The 13030-nt window shown below is 35.4% G+C and overlaps 1 protein-coding gene across 2 annotated transcripts in view; it reads right to left on the reverse strand.

The window, feature by feature from the left end:
- The window catches only part of LOC137398582 (putative adenylate cyclase regulatory protein), a 132450-nt gene that overhangs the window by 47379 nt on the left and 72041 nt on the right, over positions 1-13030 (reverse strand). The window lies entirely within an intron of this gene.

Raw genomic sequence — 13030 nt, forward strand, 5'->3', positions numbered from 1 at the left:
AGAAGATAAATTTCGACTTCACCAATGACATCCTAAATTACAGCAAAATAATTATGATAAAAAGTTGCAAATCTGACGCTTCTATGGAAATAATTTAATTTACAGGGGAGATAAATCCTAATATATTCTTTTTATCAAATTTATCATAGAAGTGGGAATGGCAGCTGCGGCAACTTCAGTTTTGAGCTCTCCATACCAAAAATAGTCTAAATCATTGCAGAAAATGCCACCAAAATGGGGTGCCAAAGGAACATCATTTCTAGAACTGTTTTGCCTGCTCGGCCCATAGCCTATGTGTAATAATTTTACAAATTCAGCTTGCCAGACTGACAGGGTACCAGTTTTTCTGTAATAAGAATTCTGGGCCTCCTTCTGCTCTAAGCCATGGTTAAAGGTTTGGGAAAAACGTTGCGTAATAGGTAAGGTTTCATACTGGGTAAATATTGAAAAGTTGCAACGAAAAAATTATTTTTTACAAATAAATTGCTGCTTTGATAATTTCCCGAGGTAAAGTTTTTAGAATTCAGCCTGTTCATGAAACATCACTGCCAGAGACAGCTAGAGGAAAAGCACAAGGATAGCGACAGCTGAGAAAATTAGGTTTTCACACTGATCAAGAACAGTCCCAGCAATCTTGTACTATGCGTAGAAAATCAGCAAGGAGATGCAAACAAACATTTGTAAAAAATATTTAAAAGAACTGATCAGTTTACACTCTCATACATTTACAAGTAGAACTGCTTGGAGTTTGTATTTGATGGAGAACAGGCTAATGAAAAGGCTGTACTAATGAACTACCAATACAATAATCCAGGCACCTTGCTTGTAGCTGTGCATATATGCAGGATAAGACAACTTGTGCTTAGAGGTCACTGATGATGGATAGTCAAAGCTGCCATGATTTTTCACAAGCTTTTTAAAAACGTGTGGTTCTTCTTGCTGTCTGTTACACTTTAATATAACGCTTGCTGTGCTTCTGGAAATGTCAGCAATCATTATACGGTTTAAACAGTAATTAAGATGCTTGTGACATTTTAGTCTCAATTTTAATACATAGTTCATTTGCTTCGATGTCTTAACGGCCTCTTTTCCTGTCAAATTCAAAAATAGTTGGTCAAAAAGTATTGAAGTTTTTCCATCATTTGAAATTTTGTTGGTTGTTTTTGGTGTTCTGACAGACAGGATGTTTTAAGATTAAAATTAGCAAAACTCAATTCCAGTTACAATGCTCACACAAAAAAAAGTGCTCAGACCTCTCCAAAACTTACATCCATAGTCATGCTAGTTGTTTACAAAAATAGACATACTATCACGTTATCAATGAATACTCACGTGTTCATACAGTATTTAAAGGAAACCAGTGGGACTAATTCTAATCAAACTATCTTTATAATATTTGAAACTGGCTATAGCGGTGTATCTAAGGATAGGCTTACATTCTAATTTGCATCTAAACACTCATAAGCAAACACAAATAATATGTACGTCAATAAATATGCATAACACCGCAACTTGGCTGCAATAGCCGATGACATCACTGGATGAAGAACAGGAAGTGCAATGATTGACATCTTTTTGGAGTAAACATTTTCTTCTGAACTTTATCAATGCAATCAAAAATTCTCAATTTTAATTTTGAAACATCCCTGCAGCCAAATCACATAAAACAACATGCAGAAAGTCAAAAGAAGGAAAATACAACGATTATATAACGATTTTTAAAACTTTATGCAATGGACAATTTCAAAATATTGGTTTTAAAAGGTTTATAGGAAGTAATTGCCAAATAATGACATCAATATTAGTTGTACGTCCTACTCAATAAATAGTGAGTAAGAGTTGCAACATTTTCGATGATATCAACATTTTAATCTTTTTATGAAAACGCTTTGATAAATATAATTAGCTCGTGTAATACATTGAACTTTGAAACAGAGAGCTACATTGTAAATCTCACAAAAAGTGATGGTTTTAGACGTCTGTGAATTTTTTAGTTAACTATATCATAACTATTGTGTCACACATGCAAGAATACACCACATTTCATCCAACATATATAACAAGAATTTTAATCTAATTTTTAATTTAAGAGCTTTTAATCAAAAGCTGTAAAGGTTGACTTGCACAAAATAAATTCACATTACAGGTGTATAGTATCAAAAGATTGACCATGTCTTACTCTGCTGTGTTGTTGGTGCGAAATATGTGTAAATGTAATTGCAAGCTTTTAAAAGCTCTAAATCGAACAATTAATCGCCGCCGGTTGGAATCAATTTATTTTACTGACGTAGGCTAGTCCAGCATTTTTTGTTATTGTTTTGACAACTGATGTTCTCACGTGAAATTGAAGGCCAATACAAGGCTCAATAGAAAAGTTCTCGTAGCATTAGTTTATGACAAACACTTCGGGTTTTATCGAGAAACCCATATCAAATATAGATGCTCGCTACTTTACAGTTTTGTTTCGGCTTGGTCTAATCATCTAGTCGTTATCCGATCATGAAACTTGGGGAACTTGAACCATTTTTCGCCCGAGTTTGAGGGCATAGCATATTTAGCTGACTTTAGACTCTTATAAATTCAAGAATATACCAGTGAGAGGTATAGATTCTTTTGTGTTTACACACAATTTGTATATTTACACAAGTAAACGAATGAAAATTTTCAGAAGAATAATGTGGGGGATAACTTCGACCGAAAATGACCAAAAATGCTTTTTTAGCGACTATTCAAAAACAATTATTGCTCCTAACATATAATTTGCCTTTGTTTCTGTTATTATTTCTGAATTTCCCCAAGCCTCAGCTATCCAACACTAGTCTCGTCTTCTCTGTAGATGCATCGGGTCTGCGTATAGAAGCCATAAGCCTGCAAGATTAACGTCTTAGTCGAAATACTGCAATAGAAGAGGTCCAGGTCAACTTGTGGTTTCAACAAAGTCACACATTTTTCTCATGTTTACACCAATTCACATATGCAGATTTTATTAAAACTTTCTAAAGTTTGTGTTTCATACTGTAAACCGCTTAAAATTGAGTTTCAAATAGCCTCCAAACACCTTTTTAAATCGCCTTAATTAAATGAGATGATCCCGCTTGTCAAGCTTTAACTTGGCTGATTATTATCCATTCATTATCAAATTTTCTGTTTTCTTTTGGTTTGTGATTGTGATAGTAATGAAGCTTGAATTATTTTGTTAACATATATTCCTAAATGTTATCAATTGTTGTAGCTTCAAATGCATATGTTTTGCCTGAGTTGGTCGCAGGTGGTGGCACCACTGCCAATAAAAAACCGCTCTTGTGGTACCCAGCAGATGTCTTCTCGCTTTGATCATGTGAAATTGTTTGTTGAGCCTTTGCACATGAATCTCACATTAACATCATTGTTCTCTTGATCATAGCCAATTGCCATCCCCATATACTACCGACCATCATATATACAGGCCAGATATTGTCCAGGTTGAGGTGTTAAGGTATTGCTGGTAACATGTGAGTCATCAGTCTTCTCAACTTTATATCTTTGTAGCATACATTTTTTTCAACAAGTGGTGAAAGTTTTCAAACTTCAATGGCTTTCCTACTGAGTGGCTTGAATCAGTGCTGTTTCCTACAAACCAATGACTCGTTATGTTGATTTGAACCTTGGTTCCAAAATCGCTGCTTAATCTGCGGCTTCATCAGTGGGTACATAAAACACCTCCACCCCAGCAATGTTTTCCCTAGCATACTTGTACAGTTGCTCAGTACTGAGCAGTCTTTCTTTTCCTGACTTAAAGGTTGACCTGCAACAAAATTCACATTACAGTTATTTGGTATCAAAAGATTCACCATGTCTTACTCTGTTGTGGTGTAGGTGCCAAATGTGTGAAAATGTAATTACAAGCTCTTAAAAGCTCAAAAACGAAAAGCTGCCGTAGATTCGAATCTCTTTATTTCTTGGACGTAGACATGATATTTGGTTATTGTTTTGTCACGTGATGTTCTCATGTGAATTGAAAGGCCAATAAAAAGCTCAATATAAAACTTATCGTAGAACTGGTTTATGACAAACACTTCGGGTTTTACCGAAGACACCGTATCAAATATAGATGCTTGCTACTTTACCGTTTTCTTTTGGTTTGGTCTAATCGGCAAGTCGTAATCTGATTATGTGACCCAATACTTCGCAAACAATTTTTGCAGCACTTTTAGATTACAATCCAAAGCGTACAATCCGGATAACGCATTTTAGATTGTATACATACATTCCAGAGAACGCTCATCAGATTCATTAAAAAAACCTACATCAAGTGACTCATGTGAATTATTTCAGCGATGGATCTGGCGCCCAATACAAGAATTACAAGAACTTTGCCAACTTATGTTACCTTGAGCTTGATTTAAATCTTACAGCATCTTGGAGCTTCTTTGCCATCTCACATGAAAAAGGTCCGTGAGATGGGATTCGCGGGGTGGTCAAGAGACTGGCCACCCGTCACTCCAAGCAGTTAGTTAAGTCAGGAAAAGAAAGACTGCTCAGTGCTAAACCACTGTGCAAGTATGCTAGAGAAAACATTGCTGGGGTGGAGGTGTTTTATGTACTCACTGAAGAAGTCGCAGAACAAGCAGCGAATTAAAAACCAAGGTTCAAGGCAGCACAACGAGTCATTGGTTTTCAGAACCAGCACTGTTTCAAGCCGCTCAGTAGAACAGCCATTGAAGTTTGCAAACTTTCACCACTGGTTGATGAAAAATGTACGCTACAAGAATACAAAGTTGGGAAGACTGATGACTCACATGTTACCAGCAATACCTTAACACCTCAACCTGGACAATATCTGGCCTGTATATATGATGGTCGATGGTATATGAGGATGGCAATTGGCTATGATCGAGAGAACGTTTGTGTTAATGTGAGATTCATATGCAAAGGCTCAACAAACAATTTCACATGGCCACAGCAAGATGACATTTGCTGAGTACCACAAGAGCATGTTCTATTAGCTGTGGCGCCGCCATCTACCACCAACTCAGGCAAAGCATATGCATTTGAAGCTACAACAATTGATAACATTGAGGAATGTAAGTTAAGAAAATATTTTAGGCTCATTACTACCACAATCACAAATCAAAATTACACGGCATATTTGAACTTGATAGGATAATATTTTAATAATCAGCCAAGTTAAAGCTTGACAAGGGGGGATAACCTCATTTGATTGAGGCAAGTTTTAAAGGAGTTTGGAGGGCATTTGTAACTCAATTTTCAGCATTTTACAGGCTGAAACACAAACTTTTGATAGTTTTAATGAAATCTGCATATGCTAATTGGTGTAAAACATGAGAAAAATGTGCGACTGTTGAAACCGCAGGTTGACCTTGACCTTTCCTTTTGCAGTAATTCGACAAAGACCTTATTTTTGTATGGCTTCCAGACGCTGACCTGATACATCTACAGAGAAGATGAGACTAGTTTCGGATAGCTGAGGCATGGAAAAATTCAGAAATAATAACAGAAACAAAGGCAAATTATATGATAGGAGGGATAATTGTTTTTGAATAGTCGCTAAAATAGCATTTTCGTTCCTTTTTGGTTTAAGTCATCTATCTCCCCCATTATTTATCTAAAAAATTTCAAACATATTTGTTTGTGTAAATATAGAAACTTTGTGTAGACACAAAAATCTAGATAATTAACTTGTATATTCTTCAGATCATATGAGTCTAAATTCAGCTACATGTAGATGTGCTATGCCCTCAAACTCGGGCTACAAATGGTCAATGTTGAAATCTTCTTAGCACCTGAACCAATGACCCTAGAATATCAAAATTTGGGATATAAGCGCTTTTCAATATGGTCAACAACATATTAAAAAAATTATCAAAATCTGAGACTATGAGGTTTTTTTAGTTAAACTTGGTAAATTATATGCCAAATATATTTTTGCAAAACTCCAATTTTTTAAAATAAAGCCAAAACATGTGTGCTTAACTGAAATGGTTGATTTTTACAGTCTCATTTTTATTTAATGAGTTTCCAACATACTTTTAATTTGTCCATGAATGACATTTGAACGAAGATAGCAACAGGGATTCACACAAACATATATTAACAAGGGGACAAAAAGATTCTCACTTTTACCATATATCTGAAAAATATTAGGAATACTTGGAAATGTTTATAATACAATAAATTCTTTATACTTCAAAGTTTAGTATGTCATAACTCAAATTATTTTAGAGTGTTTTTTATCATGACCATGTCTAATAGTTGTTGAGATGAATTGTTGAAAAAATGCAACTAGATGCAAAAATTCAATTATTATCACAATTTTCTTATTACACACGCTGTCTGTTGGCAAGTAGCAGCCACAAGTAAAAAGGCTTGACCTCAATATTAATTAACATCTATGGAGCCAGGTGCCCTTTTTGAGAACCCGCAAGGTTGGCCTTGGTGTCATGAAAGCAACCAGCATGAAGTTTTGGCCTTCAGTTACCACAGTTCTTAGATAGGTTATTTAAGAGACAGAAGTGGTTTTGAAGTATTTGACGGTGCGATTTATAAGATTTTGAAGCGATGTTGAGGCCTTCACCGTTGGTTTGCACCTTCTTTAAAAACTCCATGTATCAGGAGGGGAGGAGTCTACAAATGCTATAATATAGTTATTTTGATTATACTTCAACATTAGTCATATTGGATGATGTACCCTAGGACACTTATATTTCGCTAGTATTTAGTTTCGTGAGTAGCACACAGAGTAAAATTTCGCTGCAACTTAATTTCGCAGCTCTGATGAGTGCGAAAATATAGTGATGTGAAAATAAATACAGTGGAACAAACAAATTAGATTCCTCAGGGCCGGTCCTCTAGTAAAAAAAGTTTTTATATTTGCGACTAGTTTGTATTTGTAACCCGCAGGTATAAATGTATGGCAGAAATCGATAATTCAACGTGATCGCTTGCTGCCATTTGTTTCTTGGACTATCAATGACGTCTCGGTCCTTTCCGTCGTGACCGATATGGTACCAATATTAGATCTCAAGTATTTATAGCAAGCGATGGCCATGGCACGTTTTGAGTTCACAATATTTCAAATTTAAACAAAATCAAATACAGGTCATGTCTCATAAAAAAGAAAATAAATAACAACCAACATCACAACCAGAACTGTATAACATGGTTGGACCTGGTGAGGGTTGTTATCGTTTTTGGTTGGCAGTAAAATTCATCACTACAATAAGTATTATTTAATTGTATGACTTCACCTACCAGACTTTCATCCTCATCAGTTACAAATTCGGTGACTAAACTGATATCATCATCTTCTTCGTTTGTCTTGGCTTTTCCAAAAAAACTTGTTATCTTAATTTGCTTTGCCATGCTGCTCATTCGGTGTATTAACGAATTTACTAGAAATTTCCCAATGAGCTCAATCACACACAAAATTATCTGCATTTCTAATATCACGATTTTGTTGTGGATATCAATGAACTACAGGGCCGTATTCCCTTGGACAGCTGGCCAGCTAAGACGCCCCAACTTTTTAGGAATTTCATAGTCCAACGGCTATAGAAAGGTTTTTATCGCTGTAGAATATCACTTTATTCGAAGCCATAGATACAAACATCAACTTTTAGTAGTTCTTAGGCGTCATTATTATCTTCATCAGCGGCAAAATATTCTTGTTAACGACTTTTATAAAGGTTTGCAAAATATCAAGTTTTAGCAAACATCTGCTTGCCCATATCCTACTTAATGAACTTGAAATAAAATCGGCAAAAATGATCTTTGTTAAAACGCTTAAAAGAAAAATATGTCTTCTTTCTGAGCTTTTTAACTGCATACAAGTTTTGCCTGTTTTAATTTTAAAACGTTTTGTCAGTCACATCAGCTAAAACAAAGCAAATCTCAAAAAATAGAAAAATGTTGATACTTGCCAATAAAATTTTTGAAAACTTCACGTGAGAGGCCCGGCTGAGGCCCTACATAAGAGAAACCTGTTGGGAGCTTACAGCACCCCCCCTCCTTCTCCACACCCCAGATGTTCATAACTAGTCGTCTAACATTAGCCCCCCAACTTGCAACCAGTGAATACAGGCCTGTGTAGAACATAGCTGTTTAATTTCGAATTTTCGCTAGTTCGTTATGATAGTTTAGTTTCGCGAATGAATTTTTCGCGTGATGATGACTCCGCGAAAACGCGAAAGTTAGATGCCGCGAATACTTAAGTGTCCTAGGGTAGCAATGAAAATGTGAGTGAAGCCAAGATTAATTAGTATCATCAGCTTGCATTCAGCTCTGTATTTGGCCAGATCATCAAGCCAGTCCATAAAACAATGTTACCTAATCAACCTCAGAGCTAACCTTTAGAGCTAATTGTGGTGTACCAATTCATTGCCTATAGTTGCTGGGACAGGCACGAATTTCTGTCTGTTACTCCCTTTATTCTTAGCCCTGCCTAATTTAGGTGCAGGTGACCAATGGACTGAGAAATATGGGTCGGAGTGGTCAAGTTTCAGCTGATTGCCGGGTTTATCCTGCGGGCCTATAAATACACCTATTTATGAAGCAAGACTAACATTCACTATGTTTCCATGGTGCGCAGTGCTTCGGAGTTGCGCTATCTCCGAATCATGGAAACGGCGTCTTCCCACTGAAATCACTGCGCACTGATCAGTGCGAAGCCAGTGCAAATTCGCAGCAAAGAAACAGCGACTGTGCAGTGGCTGCGCATAGCTCTCATGCCGTGGATAGGGATTCTTCGAAGGCCATAAACTAGTACAAAGGTTGTCCTGCTAATCTTGTTTTTTTTATTCTTCTGATCTTCTTTCACTTAAATTTAATTATGGTCTGCATTCACGAGGATGATGAGGTGATTACATTCTTGGACTTTGTTATCGATGCCAACACATTTCGAAAAATAGGTGGCAAGTCCTAAATTAACGTATAAATAATATATTACTTGAAAATACTTATTAAAAATATACTTAACATACTTTGTAAAAAGTGTGTTAAGGTTTGTAAAACCTTGTGAATGTGTATTGTAAATAAAAGTATAATGACGACAGAATCATAAAAAGACCGTTTATGACGTTCGGTATCCGTGATCGAATCTATTTCTCCATCAGGTGATTCGATTTATACAATTTCTCTTCTCTGTCTAATTTGCTGAAATTCTGAAAACCACTGCGCAGCATGGAAACGTACAATCCTCCCGACTTCGGAGGGGGGCTGCTTCGCAGTACTGCGCACCATGGAAACATAGTGATTAATCGTCACAGTATTTCTAGATGTGACAGAGATGTTATTTACGGCTGCTGCAGTCAAAGCAAGGCCAATGTTATTACAGCTGCTTATCTAGTATTTTGCAATATTATCACATACTCGTTATATACACATTATGTGGCTCTCAGCCTGAAGGGCCAGGTTTGTAAGGCAGAGCTAGTTAAAGAGTGGTAGAACACACATGTGAATAATAAAGCCTGCTCTGTAACACTTACTAGAACCAACATGTACATTCAAACATAAAACATTAAAATAACCTATTTTTGTTACGGTATATGCATGCATGCTATATGCTGACCTTAGAGCAAATCAGATGATGCAGTTTACAGAAAGCTGTTAGGAAAATAGAACTGTCTGGGCCCTAGCTTGTATATTATTTATGTTAGCCGTTTGGCCTTGCTGCTAAAATTTTTAAGATAACACAATGGCAGTTTGAACAAGCTAGAATAAATAAATGCAGGGTTAAATCCAGATAGATATATATATATACACAAATCTCAATGTTTGTCTGTCTGTCATTCATTCACCAAATTATAGCGATAAAGCTTTAGCAATGAGAAAATCGCTTTGCAGTATATTGGACTCATGACATTCAGACCGCAAGTCTACTAACAAGAGTGACCAACCACAAGGCTAAGCCATTCTTATCACTCCCATCACTCTTACCATATATAGTAAACGCTTATCTTATAGTAAACCCCATATCTTACCATATACAGTAAACGCTCCTATAACGTAGGCCTATACCTCTTAGAACTAAAGTCTAGACGAAATACATTTCTGTAAAGTTTTTTCTGCCGACTACCAAAAAAATTCCATATTACATGCTAAGTCGAGTAAGTTCTCAACTTTGATTTAAACGTTAGTTTATATTGATTGCTTCACATGTAAGAGAGAAGACTATGTGAATATAGCATTATACATATTATGTATATAATTTTTGTAGCAATCTAGTTGGTTGTGACAGATTGCCAGATGTACCGACAAAACAGAGAATAGGGTAATTGTGCAATGTTCATAATTATAAAGGCGATTGATTGGTGCAGGTGTTACAGCGTAAGTCCACCAATGTGGATGTAACGAGTGGGAGTATCATCACTAGTTCTATTTTTTCCTAACCTTGACCTCTGAATACAGATAGGTGATGAGCAGGCAGAACAGCTTTTGTAAAATATTTTGTTGTTTTGTTTCCTTGTAGACATAAAATATTTGTTATTAGTTTTCCTTTGCCGATTATACATTGCTGTTTAGAAAAATTAGTAAATCGTTGTAAATGAACGTCAAAGATGTACGCTCCCCAAGTTATTGTGGAAGTACTGAAAAATGGTAAAAAACAAATGAGGTTGATCAAAAACAGAGAAAAGTTGTCAATGCACCCTAATATTACTGCAGTTACAGTACACCCCACATATTTAAAAAAAATTACGTCAAGTTTTTCCTCTTTGTATGCCCGAAAGGTCAGTTTGGAAAGGTCTTTGAATGGGTTGTGCAATTCACATGTATTTTACTGTTCTTATATTGTACAATCAATATATTGTAAACTTCACTGGAAAAGATTATTTATGCTGCAGGAGCTCGTAATGTAGGCCTACTGTATATTCTTTCAACGATTGGAAAAGCCAAAGTCGCACTTCCTATAGGTAGCTAATTGATATTACCTTTGGTGTTTTGTTTTTTTTAAATCTAATTTTTATCATTATACATTTTTAGTTGGTAGTTTTCAATGAATTTCAATTTCCAATTTCAATTTCAAAGGTCCTGGTACACTCATGTTTCTGGTTTTCCTAAGATTCGATCACTAAATATACATATGACTAACAATATACAGTGTCGTATACGCTTTCACTGCCTTATGGTCATTTATGTGAAATATATGGTCGACTGCGCATTTTCGCGAACTTCCCAGTAATTGCGTAGTAGCCTGATTTTATTATCCGTTGACAACATAACCAATAATATTTAGGACTTTTATGGTATTGACAATGTTGTCCAAAATCTGTTGTATAAAATTAGCATTGAATCACAAGCTAATTTTAAATTTTTGTTTGGACATTTCCAACCGAAAAAACCAACATTATTGTGTAAGTTTTATGTTAGAACCTTCCGAGATACATGTGAATTGGATTACCTATCATAAGCAGAGTAGGATTAAGTCTGTCATTAAATATGTCATTAATATTAGTTTTAGCACTGGCTCACATTCAATCATCTGTTAAAGTATTCATGATGTTTTTCGTCATTAGATAACAGATAATTACTTTTGTTGATGACATTATAGCCAATTCAGATTTAGATTTTTTTTCATTAAACCGACAAAAAATAGCAGCACTGACTCTGATGGTAGTGAAAGTAATATTTTTGTAAGAGTAAGAAATATTGAGGAGGATTGTTTTAGCTTTGTAGTGATTGTACTTTACATCGCTTTATCAATGCACAAAAAAGTTATAAAAACAAACTGAAATATTGTTTCCAAGTCTATTTATAAAAGCCTTTTATGAAATTTTTTTATATCAAATATTCAAGATTTATAAGTTCATAAAATTATTGTTATGAAAATGAAATACAGATCAACAACAAACTATAGGGCTCAGCAGTATGACATAGCAGAACGGTAGAACCTCAGCACATTTGCTATTACGCAATCTAGACAGAAACCGGTAGCCACTCCCGAATTGATTCATTATACCAACTACCTAACTGTATATGTAGAAGTGAAAGCATTAGCTCTTGCTACTATGCTTTTGAAATGCACAAAATGCCATTTATTTGCGTTGCAATTAAGTAGCTTGGCTATCTATCACAAACAACTCAAGAAAACATGTTTTTCAACTCTTAATGAAATTTTTGCCATAAAATTTGGCCAATATCTTATAATTGAGTTATATAACATCTATAATAGATATATATAACATCTATTATAGATGTTATATAACCTAATAATAAAATATTGGCCAAATTTTCTGGTACAATAATAATACATTAGTTACTTATTTGGCTTCAGCTGTTAGCCAAACCTAAAAAACAGCAACCTATGTGGGCTAGGGGCGCTTATCGGATCCAATCATTAGTATTTACAAGTTTGGATTAAACCAAACAATGTTCTTCTGTTTTTTAGGTGTGAGCTGTCATCACAAACTTGGAGAATGATTAAGCTAGGCTCCTTTTTAACTTCCCAACCTTTCATAAGTTTCATTATCTTTTTAGACAGCCGTTGCCTGTTCAATTAGAACTCCAGGCATTCAAACTGTGGTTCATTGTTCAATTCTCAAATAAGCTCCTATGGATGGCCAGATCTACATCAACCCCTGAAATGTTCTCTTAGCCAATGTTCTCCGCTAATAACTGTTACTTGTTATTGCTATAATAGTTCAAACAGATTGTGTTGGCAGAAGATTGTTCCATCATTAGGTAGTTTTCAATTATTATCATGTATGTTTTAATAGGAGTTGCATAATTTCCAATTAGGGATTTTAAATGTTTTTCAATTTGATGAATCCAAACATCTATGTTTAGAATAATTGTGATTAGAAATAATCACTGCCAGAGCAACGAGCTATGGGGATCAGTGAATGTCCAATTTGGCGCAGCAGACCCTCAATGCGAGAGTAATTACGTAATACCTATGGAGTGTCTCCAGCTGGACAAAGGATGAGAGAAATTAACAGCAAATGACACAGCAAAAGTGTAGCAGTGCCCGGCTTTGATAGAGACACACTAATTAAGGCAATGCCATTTAACTGTGACTCTGAACTTTGACGTTCTT

This window comes from Watersipora subatra, chromosome 6 (assembly GCF_963576615.1).
Source record: "Watersipora subatra chromosome 6, tzWatSuba1.1, whole genome shotgun sequence".
Lineage (NCBI taxonomy): Eukaryota > Metazoa > Bryozoa > Gymnolaemata > Cheilostomatida > Watersiporidae > Watersipora > Watersipora subatra.